Source organism: Lathamus discolor, chromosome 3 (assembly GCF_037157495.1).
Source record: "Lathamus discolor isolate bLatDis1 chromosome 3, bLatDis1.hap1, whole genome shotgun sequence".
Classification (NCBI taxonomy): Eukaryota; Metazoa; Chordata; class Aves; order Psittaciformes; family Psittacidae; genus Lathamus; species Lathamus discolor.
In genome coordinates this window covers 15,633,385-15,646,707 of record NC_088886.1, presented here as the reverse complement: position 1 = coordinate 15,646,707, position 13,323 = coordinate 15,633,385, and the positions used below count along the sequence as shown (strand labels likewise).

The 13,323-nt window shown below is 37.5% G+C and overlaps 1 protein-coding gene across 1 annotated transcript in view; it reads right to left on the bottom strand.

Annotated features, from left to right (window-relative positions):
* Positions 1-13,323, bottom strand: part of ADGRL2 (adhesion G protein-coupled receptor L2) — a 181,909-nt gene that overhangs the window by 161,975 nt on the left and 6,611 nt on the right. The window lies entirely within an intron of this gene.

Sequence of the window (13,323 nt, the reverse complement as noted above, 5' to 3'; positions counted from 1 at the left end):
CCCACCGCCAAGGTTGCCGAGAGGCGCGCACCGCCGCGGAGCAGCTGGGCACCGCCGCCCGGCGCCTCACGCCCAGGTGCTGGCCGATCTCTGGGCCTGGGCCCTGCAGCCGCCCCTCGCCCTTGGCCGGCGGGTGTCGGCGCGCTGCAGGCCGGCAGGCGTCCCCGCCGTGCTTTCTCCTTGGCACTCTCCTCCTGCGCGACCGCGTACCCGAACTCGGCCGGCGAGAGCTGCGCGGTGCGGCGCTGCGCGGGCCCTGCTAACGCACCGCACCGCTGCGGGTGCCCCCGCCCTCCCTGTCTGCGCCCGAAAATTAAGTCACTAGGCCCGGAGAGCCGAGCCGGGGAGAGAGAGGGGGCTCCCTGCTCTCGCCGCCTTCGCGGCTCTGCTGTCCCCGTCCCTTCGCGTCCTCGCACCGCAGCTGCGAGGCAGCCGCCTGCCCAGCGCGGCTCCTGCGCCGCTTCGCCCGCGGCACCCGTAGGGACGGTGCTCCGGAGCGCGGCTGTGCGTTAGGGAAAACATGTCAGGACAGGGGAAACGGCACTTGGAAACGCTTGAAAGGGTTCGCAGTTGACTCATTCTTGCGCTCGAGCACAGAACACTGGCCAGCAGTGCTGCCGCGTTCTTCTCAAAAGCCTGCTCTTTGAAACCATGGTGTGGGGTCGCTGGTGGGATGGGGAGTTTTCCCGCTGTACTGATGCAAAGCACCGAGGACCCGCTCTGACCTTCCAGAACGAGCGGCGTGCACAGCTCCAGGGCGGGGAGGGGGCGAGAAGCAGCCCCACACCGCCGGGGCTAAGCTTCTGCGAGGTGTCGCAGCAGCCTCAGGGATAAAACGGAGGGGAGGGCATCAAGCAAGGCTGCGCAGAGCGGGCCTGAGGACACCCACACACGTACACGGGCTTAGCCATCCCCTCCCTTCTCCAGCTCCAGCGCTGGAATGGAATGGAATGCTTCTGAACTGAACCCACCCGCAGAACCGCATGTGCAAGGCAGGACCACTCCGTGCTTGCCCAACTCTTCTTAGGTCCAAAGCGTGTTGACAATCCAGTTTAAAACACCCACATCACATCAGGATCATAACCTTTGTTAATGATGATGGTTTATTTTTTAGCTTAATTATCTTGGCTTCTCTCCATACCTGTGCAGAGTTCCTGTTTAGAAAATTATAACATGCATTATGAGAAACATTACATGTTTGAAAGGAACTGGATCCTTGAGACCTTGCCACATGAAGCAGTATGAAGGATAGAGCTGGGCCAGCTCTCTTCAAAGCCACAAAAAACTTCCAACAGTATTAGCAATACTCCTTGGGATTAGTATCTAAAAATCACTGAAATATGGGCACAGCCTGGCCACACTGACCTGCCTCAGCCCAGAGTACTTGTGGAGGGGACTGGGATGGGGAAGCAGTCCCAGGCTTTGAGAAGCAGAGGAAAAGTTCTGCCGCGGTGAGTGGTGCGCCTTCCTGAGGCTGGTTACAACTGGGTTAAATCTGCAAACTGCCTCGAAACCAATCTCAGCATGGAAGAACAGGAGATACGTGTCCGTGTGACAGTTCTGCACCTACTATATATAGTTAGAAGCTGAAAGTATTGGTTTCTGTGAGAGCCAAATGTAGCAAAAGAGCACAGTTCCCTATTTTTTAAAGTCATTTGTATATCCCCAGTATAGCCAACTGCCCTTTTTTGCTGAAAATAATCTTAAAGATACCTGTATAAACTCGTAATAACTACTTATACATTTCTAATGGAATTAAATCATACAGGCACATAAATGTATTTTACTAGAAACCGATTTTCATTGAAAGGGTTGGATGCATCTGTTATGGAAATATGCTTTAAAAGAGGGTTATAGAAATATAGAGATATACAAGTTGGTTGTCTATCATTTTACCAGCGTTTTAAAACACGTCATTAACAAGTCTTATCTTTTTTTTTTCTTTTCCTTTTTTTTTTTTTTTCCAGATAAATGTAATTGCAGATAAGCAATAATAGCCCCAAGCTAACAGCCTTTTGCTTAGATGATGAGCGCAGGATTTGGCCAAACACAGTCAAGAATAAAAGAATTACCTGTTGTTGGCGGTTTCCCTTTGAGAGGACGTCAGAGAGAGGAATTCTTCTATTTGGAGCAAAAAGCCTGTTGATTTCTGTAATTATTTTTTTACCCCCAAAGATTGAAAGAACTGCAGGGCTAGGCCTTGTGTTAATATTTGCTCAAGTCAAAGTGAATTAACCTACATGGATACAACTGCAGGACTAAAGTTTATTTCCCCCCTTTTCGTCAAAAACTTCTGGAATCGTATTTCTTTCTACATGCAGAAATGGAGTTTTGCAACTCTTCTAAGTTTTACAACTCTTAAGTTGTAAAACTTGAGTTTTAAACAATTGGTAAAAATGCAGAGACCTTTCAGCATTTGTTTCAAAAAGACATGCTTCCATTAATTCTCATTAAATCTGGATTAAGATATGAGAATACCTGGCATAGGTGTATATTGTTTTGGCAAGTAAAATATAATTTTTCAAGTGATTAATTTTACTTCACTTGAATGAGCATCTGATTCTTTAAAACAAGAAAATTGTACACAAATACACCCATGGCATGCTGGAATCTGATCCTTTAGCTTTTACTCAGCCACAATTATTGCCAGATTTGAATATTAATATATAAGAAGGAATTATAACAAATGAAGATTCTTTTCACCATTAAAATTGCCTACTATTTGCTTTGTGCCATATCGCTACACAATATGTATCTCATTCCATACAGAATCTACAGGGAAGTACAGGAACCTAGATTTTCCTTAAAATCTTGCTTTGCTGCAACAGTGCTAAAGATCTAGCTTGAAAACTCCAGAAGAAATATTATAATCTTAGCAAAATTCCTTTCACTAATGTTAAATTTTGGAATGTTTAATTTTAAGCTGAATATTCCCTGTGTGTGTATTGCCATCTGATTGCTTTGGTGAACCTGCTGGATCATGTCTTGGAAAAACCAAAAGCAAATTCTCAGTAATTTTTGAAATAATCACAAGAACAGTGTATCAGTTAGCATCTGTAGGAACTATATGTAGGACAGTAACAACTGGAAAAGATTTAACTCTCAGCTGTGTTCCTGAAGGAGGTGCATCTGAGAAAGATGATTTAACTGGTGGCAAAAGTTGGCCAAATTATGATGTCTGTAATATGATCTTGTAAACTCCACTTGTAGGTTTTTCTTTTTGCCATAGAATTGCAGCTTACATCTGCCAATTCTTAAAAAGGTTAATTTAAAATGTTTTAATATCTTGATAAATACTATTTTATATTGCCCTAAGTGTCAGTTCCCCCATGAGAAATGGTTTACACAGATTTTATGCAATCTATTTTTTTATTACTGGAGTTTTATGACAGAACTTTAAATACTAGCGACTGACATTTCCTCTTCTCTGTATGTACTCCAGTGAATAACGTATCAATGAACTTATAATTAGATGTAATGTTAGCAATGACTGACAGAAGAGGTTTTATGTACGTAGTGCAATAGCATCAGCTAAAATTGGTGTAGTATAAAAGCACAATTTAATTGGTGCAAGATAAAGACATGGATTTTTTTCCATGGTACATGGAAAAGCAAGAAACCATTACATGATTTTACCATTTCACCACTGAAAAGCCAAAATTTTGCTTGTTTTATTTAGGAAAATATCTAATTAATTTTGCAGACAAATTAATATAGATAAAGTGTGAATGATACAACCCATGAGAGGAAATATCTAATGTATTGTCTTAAAAGTTTGGAAATATATCTTGACAATTACCGGTCCTTTAAACTAAGTAATTGATTGTAGTGTCACTTGGGAAAAAATGAAACCCATCAATAAAATAGGAGAATTCTGCAGCTGTTCCTAACAAATAAATGTAATATGAATTTGCATTTGACATAGTTTACTTCAGTAATCAATTTTAATGACTCATAATCTATATCATTATTTAAGAAATGACAAAATCATTGACTTAGTCATAACACTTGCTAATTGTTTTTTAAAATAAATTCTACACATGACTAGGAAACACCCATTTCCATTTGCTTTATGTTAAATCAACATCTAACCACTCATGGTGATTTCATTCAAAGAAAACAGAAGGAACACATTAGCTGTGTGGTTAAAGAGATTGATGGGCTTCAAACATTTTAACCATGGATGTTTTTTTTCCAACTGTAGAAACTCATGGTTTTAATTTAAACAGCTTCAAGAAAATGAAGATCATTTTATTCAACAAAGCTGTTGCTTCTTGTTTCTTAGACAGAAATTAATTTCATTCTGTTTAATTAAGTAATATTAGAAACAACCTTGTTCAGAGAAAATGCAGCTTTGAAACAAAATCCTGTATATGCCCTATTAACTAGATACTCTGAAACAGAATTTTTGTATCACATTAATAAATTACAACAGATCAATATGATTTTTACCAGCGAATTCAGATGCAGTTTTTTTATGTTCATGCTAAGATATTACAGATGCCTCTCTAATCTCTGAAAAGTAAATGTGGGGAAGCAATGGAGCTCAGTGTTATCGAAGAGCTACATTCTTTACTTTGGCCTTGGGTATTTATGGTGGAGAAAAGTTTTCAGTTTCATGCTGCAGGCATTTATAAAGGCCAAAGAGTTTTCAAGATTGAGCTGTTAGGAGTCACGCAGCAGAACATGTTTAAAAAGAGATGAGTACAATTCCCTGTTTTTGCTCAGTACAGAAGCTGAAACAATCATACCAGGGAAGGAACTGCAGTGCTGAGCTTTTGGGGAAAGAGATATGTCACGATATCCCAATTCTCCAAATAGTTTTGCACATTTCTAGGTTCCCTTTTCTCCAACTGCTTGTCTGCATAGGCATTACTTCTACATTTGGGTAGAAAATAATGTCTTTTAAGGAAAGAAGAAAGGCCCAAGAGAATGGTAAGAAATTAAATAGATTTTTCTATTTAAAATAAATGTAATTTTGCCTGGCAGGTAGGGAGCTCCTTCTCTTCCTCTCCCTTACACAACTATATTATGCAATTTGCTATAACTTCGCTAAATCTCTGTATCTCTTTCACTTGGTAATTTGCAGCCAGAAAAGTATCCCATATCTCAAACTGGCATGTGTGGTGGTTACAGCGTATTTTCACCACCTCTCCTCACCTCTTGCTACCCTGCTGCTTCATATAACAGCATAGGAAAATTTGAAATGGAATGGGGGAAAGACTGGATGTCTATACTGAACTCTTATACCTCTTAAAGAACCATAAAATCATATAATGGTTAGGGTTGGATTTGCTTTATCAAACTGCAGATCTAGAACTTACATTCATTACAGAGCGTTTTTAACTATTATGTAGGTTACTGGACTCTCTTCTGTTGCTTGTGTGTCACAAAATGAAAGGTGATGCAAAAAAGATGAACCAAGAATGCAGAATTCAAACTCAAACCATTGCATTTGCAATTATGAATCCATGAGAGATTTTTCTCTTGTTACGCAAGCACCTAATATTATTATCCTAGGCACTATTAAAATCCTTGTTCTTGATGGCGTAGGCCAAGATTTGAGGAGATACTAATTTTTGTCTGCACAGTTCTACAGACCCATAAAGATTTAGATGCCTGTATTGAGGGTAAGGTTAAACTTACTTCTTGAGAAGTTATGGGATAAAGTACATCAAATTCGCAGACTACTGACCAGAGCTCAGACCTCCCCGTTCTAATTGATTGTCCAAATCGTTAAACTACAGGGTCGTGTTCCCTTTGGTGCTCTCACTTTCTAGCCCAGTGAATCTAGCCCTGAATCATTTTCTGCCTGGTGCATGACTTCAGCGGGAGAGGTGGAGAATACCTCCATCTTCAATCAAGCTGTGGGGTAGAGAACAGTTTAGCTGGGGAGAAATACACATTTGAGTCCCTTCAGGCAGAGAAGAGAACTCATCCTGTTTCACACACTTTAGACCAGTTTCTAACTGCTGGTTGTAGAATAAAACTACACCTTTAAAAGAAAGTAGTGATTACTGCTGGGTTTAGTGACAGGCTAACTGTGCTGGTGGATGTCAGGTGTTCTTAAAGTATGACTGTCATCTTTAACTGCTCAGCTTTCTTTTACAGACAGCCTTAGCAATGATGCAGGCACAGAGCTCCTTAGTCTGGTTTATCTTGACTGAAGCAATATTCAGCATGATAAGCATTAGAACTGTAGGAAAATTTAATATAAAAACATGGAAGTGCCTATTGAACAGAGACATCTTTCCCAGGTTGGCAGCATTAAAGCAGAGGGGGTTTTAAACTTAAAAGCTTAAATTCCTTCCACGTTTCTCTTTAGGAGTCAAGTTGTTGGAATTCTGTACAATGCCTACATGAAAATCTGGTCCATAGTCAAAATAATCAAGTTCAGAGATATGGTAAAAGGTTATGAACAGGAGTGAACAGGGTGCTCAAGATCAATCATGAACAGAAAAGAATATCCCACTGGGACTTCCTCACTTCATGATTGCAACTTTCAAATTCCCTTATCAAAAGGCAGGGCATGAGGCCTATTTGCTTCCAAACTTGCATATTTCAGTTCACATTTACTGTTTTCCCAGTAGGCCACTAGGTGTTATTCCGTAAGAACAAGTGGGGGTTTTGTCCTTTTCTTTTTTTAATATAGAATTTTCAATTGGTAGCTTTAATCAAGATGATGTGTAAGTCATGCTTTATATACAGTTCATCCGGTTCTGCTTCTCCGTTTCCCATGGCACTCTGGAAGTGCTCATAACCTCAGTTGATTGGTTATACTTGCTTTGATTTTGTTTTGAGGTTTAAACCAAGGACTTGGCCCCTTATATTTTTTTATAAGAATATATTTTTTCCTCTTGGTACTGATTGCCATTGAAATGCTGACAGGTATGTGATTGGCTCCCTCTGGAGCAGATACCACAGATGCATCATGGATCACTGGTCAGAGAGCCTAGAAAACAGCAGCAAATTCAGTCTCTCCCCCCTCCCCATCAACTTTGTACATCAGCACTGCTTTGCAATCCATCTCAGCTGGCATGGAGTGCCAGAGTATGGCACTGGGCAGAGTATGGAGAAGGAGACCCAGATTTGTTTCCAGGCTTACATCTTCTAGTTCACATTTTGTCATGCTTATGTTACACTGCCAGGTGTAACTCTGGCAGCTGTAAGAACAGTCATTTTCCTTCACTGAAACTGCCTATAAAAGCCTCTGTTTCAGTAATGATTTGTTATACATTACAAACACCTGCAGCACATGGGAATTAATATCACTAAAGTATAGGGATCAAAGATATTACACCTTTTTTTCTTTAATTAAATGATCATTTACTTCTGACAGACCTCGATGTTTTTGACAAATAGTATTTGAATCTGATTGAAGGTATGGTTACGCCTTTCTAAAAACACTGCAGTCAAAGAATGATATTACTACCATGCTCCTGTTGTGAGGAACACCGATTGACTGCTTAGCTCTACTGCTAATTATAAATATTAAAATATATTCAATAATTAATTAAGACACTATTCCCCACCTCACTATGAGCACTGGCTACTGTTTGTTGACTAATTGACACCAAAATATAGTATTTTCATACTATATCTGTTAAATCATAATACCACATTTAATGTATCAGTAAGACAACACACTTAAGCTTTTATTGCATGCTTGGAAAGCAAAGTGCTAACTTGGTATGCTTACACAGGAATGGGAGAATTTCCTGCATATGCAACAACTGAATCTTACTGAAGAATAGACCACAAATTTGCACTGTACCATTATGGTGCCCAGTTTTGCCTTTCTGTTTTCTCTTTCTGTCACCTCCCTGTAAAACTACATTGATTTAATTTGCTTTCTTTAGAATTTCTGTTGATAGTAAAATTAGTGTGCAAATTCCCTATCAGTTGTATATATTAATATAATTCCCTCTCAAATACAGCTCATTGAAATTAGCACTGGTAAAAGGTGAGATACATATTCATACAGTTATTTACATAAATCCCATTCAGCTTTATGCACCCTAAGCTTTAATGCAAAGTATCTACTACCGCGGGTAATTTTAGCACAAGCAAAACAGCATATAAGTGACATCTGACTTCCCAAAGAATGAATGTCTTTTAATAAGTAGAATATTTGAAGACAAAAAGAATCTACAGAAATTCCATTTTTGACATTGTAATTGTTCTGAATAAAGTTTTAATATTCTGCGTATTTTAACTTTTCCACTTAGTGCAACCTAGTTTTGAGTTTCCGAGGAAGTTACTGGTCAAAGTTTATCACCTTATACCATGTACCAATCCAATATCATAGTAAACCCTATGAATTAGATCTTTTCTCACAGTGCTAAAATTGGCAGACCATCTCTATACTGCCTTGCAACTGAATTCAACTACATTTTCAAAGATGTTAGTACATATAGGATAATACATTTTTTCCCTTTGGGGAAATGAGTGTCTTCACAATCAAAAATTAAAAGCAGTGGTACGTTTCTCTAATGAATCACACACAATTGATTCTTCGCACATTATGTAAGTTATGCGTGACACCTATTTTATGATACAGTATAATATTGGGTATTAATCTGTTAATAAATGAAATTTTTCAATAAGACCTATAGCATGAAGCAATTTGTAAGATAGTGTACATGTTACACCACAAAGTAAAGTTTATAAAAGTAAGTATATACTGGGAATTGATCTACGCAGCACAACATTTTTATTAGTTCTAGTGATAAAAATATCTTTAAATTCAGTCGCAATATGCATATTGATCTGCAGATTATTTACCTGGATTATAGAATGCTGACTGTAAGAAAAGTCATTAGGTCGTTATCTATACAGGTTTAGGGAATTAAGGCATCATCTATTCCTTGTCATGAAAAACATTTGCTACTAAAAATATAAATTGAAATCTACTATGTGCAGGTGCAGATTCTACTTAGCAATGCAGCTCTGTTTGTGTAAGTGATGTTTTCCCTAGTAAACAGAGGAGCTGCAAGGTCATGGAACAGGCAGTGGCACATATCCCTCATAAAATTATGCTCTACTGTATAGACTTGCAATTTTTATATTTCCCTTAGCATAACGCAGCAACACATTTTGACTTACAGCAGTCTCTATTTTTCACAATTTTCCAGTTAATGAAAGTAATGTTTAAATACTCTGAAGTTAGATTATTAACTTCTACAAAATAGAAACAGATGTGCGTCTTAGTATGCCATTAAATTTATGATTTACATAGTATTCTTGAATACAGCTGAGCAGAGGCCAATGATTCTAATTTGCTCTAGATTTACAATAACCTGATCTGGTTTTTGTAAGTACTGAAACACTTTAAACAAAATTAGAAAGCCATTGTGCTTTGTGTGATTAAAGATGCAATTCCCTTTGGGGTAATGAGAAGAGTCAGAACATGTTTCTTTCTTTATGGATGTTTCTATTATAAACACGAGTACCATATATTATGTATTTTTGTTACTATTTCCTTGGTTTTAATTATAAAATAAACCGATTGAGTTGTACTGGAGTTACACTGAAACAATGCCAAAATCTAGCTAAAGAATGCACAGAGGTTCATAAAAATCCTTAAAATTCTTGCGTGGGTCTTAAGGTCTTGTTAGAAAAATACTAGTTCCTTATAGTTTTTAGAGACCAAAAGATCTCTCTGATATAAAACTACACAATTTTAAGATCCATTTAAAAAGCTAACACAATTAAACAATGTTAATGCACAAAAATTTACAGGACAAAAGTTCAGTGGCTTCATAGCAATTTACATCTGGAGATACAGATTTACTGTATCTAGTGGTGGAACTGACAACTGGAATGAGTGTTACAGTTTAAAACATGGTGTATCTATGGGAAGAGATCAAGCTGTGTAGTTGCTTCATTAAATACTGATTTTTTTTTTTATGATTACGTCAGATATAAGCAAGTGATGTGCGAGAGGAATACCGTATGTATGAGTATTTAAGGCCTAATTCAAAGATTCTGAAAATCGGAAGTTAGGCCTATAAAGATATATGGATTCAGGGTTAGCTAGACATAAGGTATTTCCAAATTCTAATCTATGACTCTAAAACCGATTTCTTTTGTGGCTAAAATATGTGTCATTTAGCATTGTCATTTACTTTTCACGTGGAAAGGTGACATAGCAATGAAGTGTAAGCATCTGTTTCCTAGGGACTTTGTATAGTAATTTTTAAGGCTACCTCAACTATTCTTTGCATATTGCCCCCTAAAATCAAATAGATTTTATGAACATTTGCCATGGTTTAAGCTGAACCTATGTCAATGTTGAAGTACTGAAACAGGCCTTTAATTTACTTAGTACCCAGAATGTAATATTATTATGTAATGTATTATAGTATTCATGTGCTATTTTACATAATCCATTGAAGATAATATAGGTTCAATATTATATATTCGTATTTAACCATACTACAATATATGTATTTATATTTATCTTTACCTCTGATGAAATGTTTAATATTATTAATCCTTTCATTTTAATTATATATAATTAACTATCATTAGAACAGGAGCATTACCTTTTAATAAAAATTTAATCATACATTTACTCAAGCACGGGATCAAAATGCTACACACAGATGGGATGTCTTAAAAGTGATTGAACGCATTCAATTTATTTGGTCATTCACTCTTTCAGTGCACTTAGAGATTGCCATTTGTGCTTCACTCGAGATCTCCAAGGGTAAGCTCCCATGTTCCTACCACATTCTTTGACTTGGTATTGCAATGCAGGACAGTCATATAGACTGAGCCACAATCATAGCTCTCAGTCTGTATCATGCTCCAAATTCAGTTTTACCAGTGCACCCCCTGATAGCTATAGCATATGGTCTGTTACAGGTATTTTTACATTTGGCAGTGTGTTTGTGTAATGCAGTGCTGGTAGAATTTTTGACCCAGGCAGACCGATGTGCACATACTTCATTTTAAGAAAGGATCAGGATCACTATGAACTTTTGTTAGGGGATCTGACAATGGCAACTAAAATAGAAAAAATGTTAGGACAAAAATTTTCTGTCACACATTGATGCTGAAGTGCATGTAACTGGACTAGTTTTGTGGTTTCATCTGAACTTTCCAGGAAGTTTTTCTATTAAACACATAGTTTCCCATACAAGAAACATTAGGCTGACAAGAGATTAGCAAGCATAGCAATTAACTCAAGTTTAAGTTGTGTCTGGGGAAGAATTAATATTAGAGAATTGTTTGTTTCCTTCTTGAAAAAATTAATAGGATATGGATAAATTACCGGTAGGAGTGAATGGCATCAGGACACTGGAGCCTCATACTTAGTTTTCACCTGTAACTTAACATAATCTGAACCTCCACTTCTGCAAACGCACAGGTTTACATGAGCAAACTCTTGCTGAACCAAGGTCATATCCCCAGTCCTACAAACACTTATACCTGTTAAACCTCATTGACAAAATTATCTTTGAAATCACAGATACAGGAAATGTGTCGTCTTATGTCCTGTATTAAAATTGATGTTGAGTTTCAGAGAAGCAGTTTTTAATTGTCCCAGTAAATTCATACTAACTCAGAGTCCCAGAGTATGTCATTGTGTTTACAACAAACTTGTTCGAGGAGCCCTGTGTGATTAACTTGGAGAGTGGAGGTAAAAACTGTAGATGAGAATTCCATATGTCTGAGGCAAAGCACCTGAAAGGAAAGCTCACATTTTAATGACAGAGCACAGGATGCCCATTATAGAAATATATTGTATTGATAAAAAGGGAAAACACCTGGTCAGCAAAGGTTTTGCAATATTTTTTCATATTAGCTATTTTAAAGTCATATTAAGGTGTCGGAAGACTTTGGTTCATTATGAACACTCTTGTTTCTTAAGGATGCTCAGTGAGTCTGGATGCACTTAGCATAATTTATTTTCCAATTGACTCTGAGTTGCACAGACCTACTTCTATTGAAGTCAACTTTTTTTGTTTTTTTCCGAAGAGAATTAAATCAAGTTTAATTTTTCTTCAAAAAGAGACTTAGTTAGATTTCTTAATTGCCAGTTTTCTTCAAACAATTACTGCATGAGAACTTTTTTTAATAAATGAAAATCCAATAAATGTTGTGATTCCTTATATTAAAGCCCACTCTAAAACTATTTGGTGCAATTACTCAGCAACTCAGAATAAGTGGGAATTTCAAAACTGTATTTCTATTGGTTTTGAATTCTTGTAATGTGATTTTAAATTACCTTATCCTAAAATACATTTAAATCTCAAAGGGGACTGTATTTTAAATGTTTCCGTGGCTGGAAGGCTTCATACACTAGAAAAATATTAACTAAAAATACAGGGGACTCTTTTTTTGCTGTTTTCTTTTTATTTCCTAGAGCTATTTCATACTAATATTGGCATGGGTAAGACAATTCAGCAAACTTCAGAGGGATAAGGTAGCCAATTTGCAATGGCTCTTTTGATGAGTAATAAAGCTGTGTAGGGAAGGGCAGATTTTGACTATCCAGTTCCTGCCATTCTGGTCACTCTCAATTGCATCAGACTCAGGTCAGAAGCTTAAGTGTCTAAAATACACAGACTGCCTGTTTTCAGAAGATACCAAAATGGAGATTCTAGTAAAAATCTGTACGGGAACTTTTTTTTTTTTTTTTTTGAGCAGACATTTTTTACTTATGCAGAACTGGTCTTTGTTGAAGAGCTTCTGTCTTCATTATTTAATTTCTTTGTGTAGCTTACAGTCAACATGATCCCGTTGAGTTCTTTATTTAATATGTTTCAGAGCACAGGACACCTGCCGACTTCTTTAATAACGAGTTGTCCTCAGTTGGCTTATATGTGAAAACTCTTGTGAAAACTGTGCAGCAGAGGCAAGTAAAGAATAACCTTAGACATTAAGACTGATTCTATTGAAAAAATAAAATAAAACTATGTCCAGCCTCCACACCCAAAGTCCCTAAAATAAATTTGCAAGGGCTTTTCACAGCATGGAATCCAGGAGGACTTTTTTTTTAATTGAATTCTGTTCCGTGTAAGTGCAGCTCAGTGGAATTCAATTGCCATGTGGGCTCCCAGGGAAGAAATACATGCTAAGTATTTTTATTGGTAATGTCTTGGATTTAGTTTCTTAAGTATTATTTAGATTTGACTGTGGACAGAGTTGCTAGTGTTTACCTTAACACAGTGCTCTGTGCCTTTTGTTGGAGAGGGGGCTCTTTAAAAAAGGACTAGGTAAAGCAGATAAATTTAACCATGAATAAATTCTGGGGCTTTGTATTGTATTAACAAGGCTCAAACTCTTACTACTTTCTAGAAACCCTATGAATTT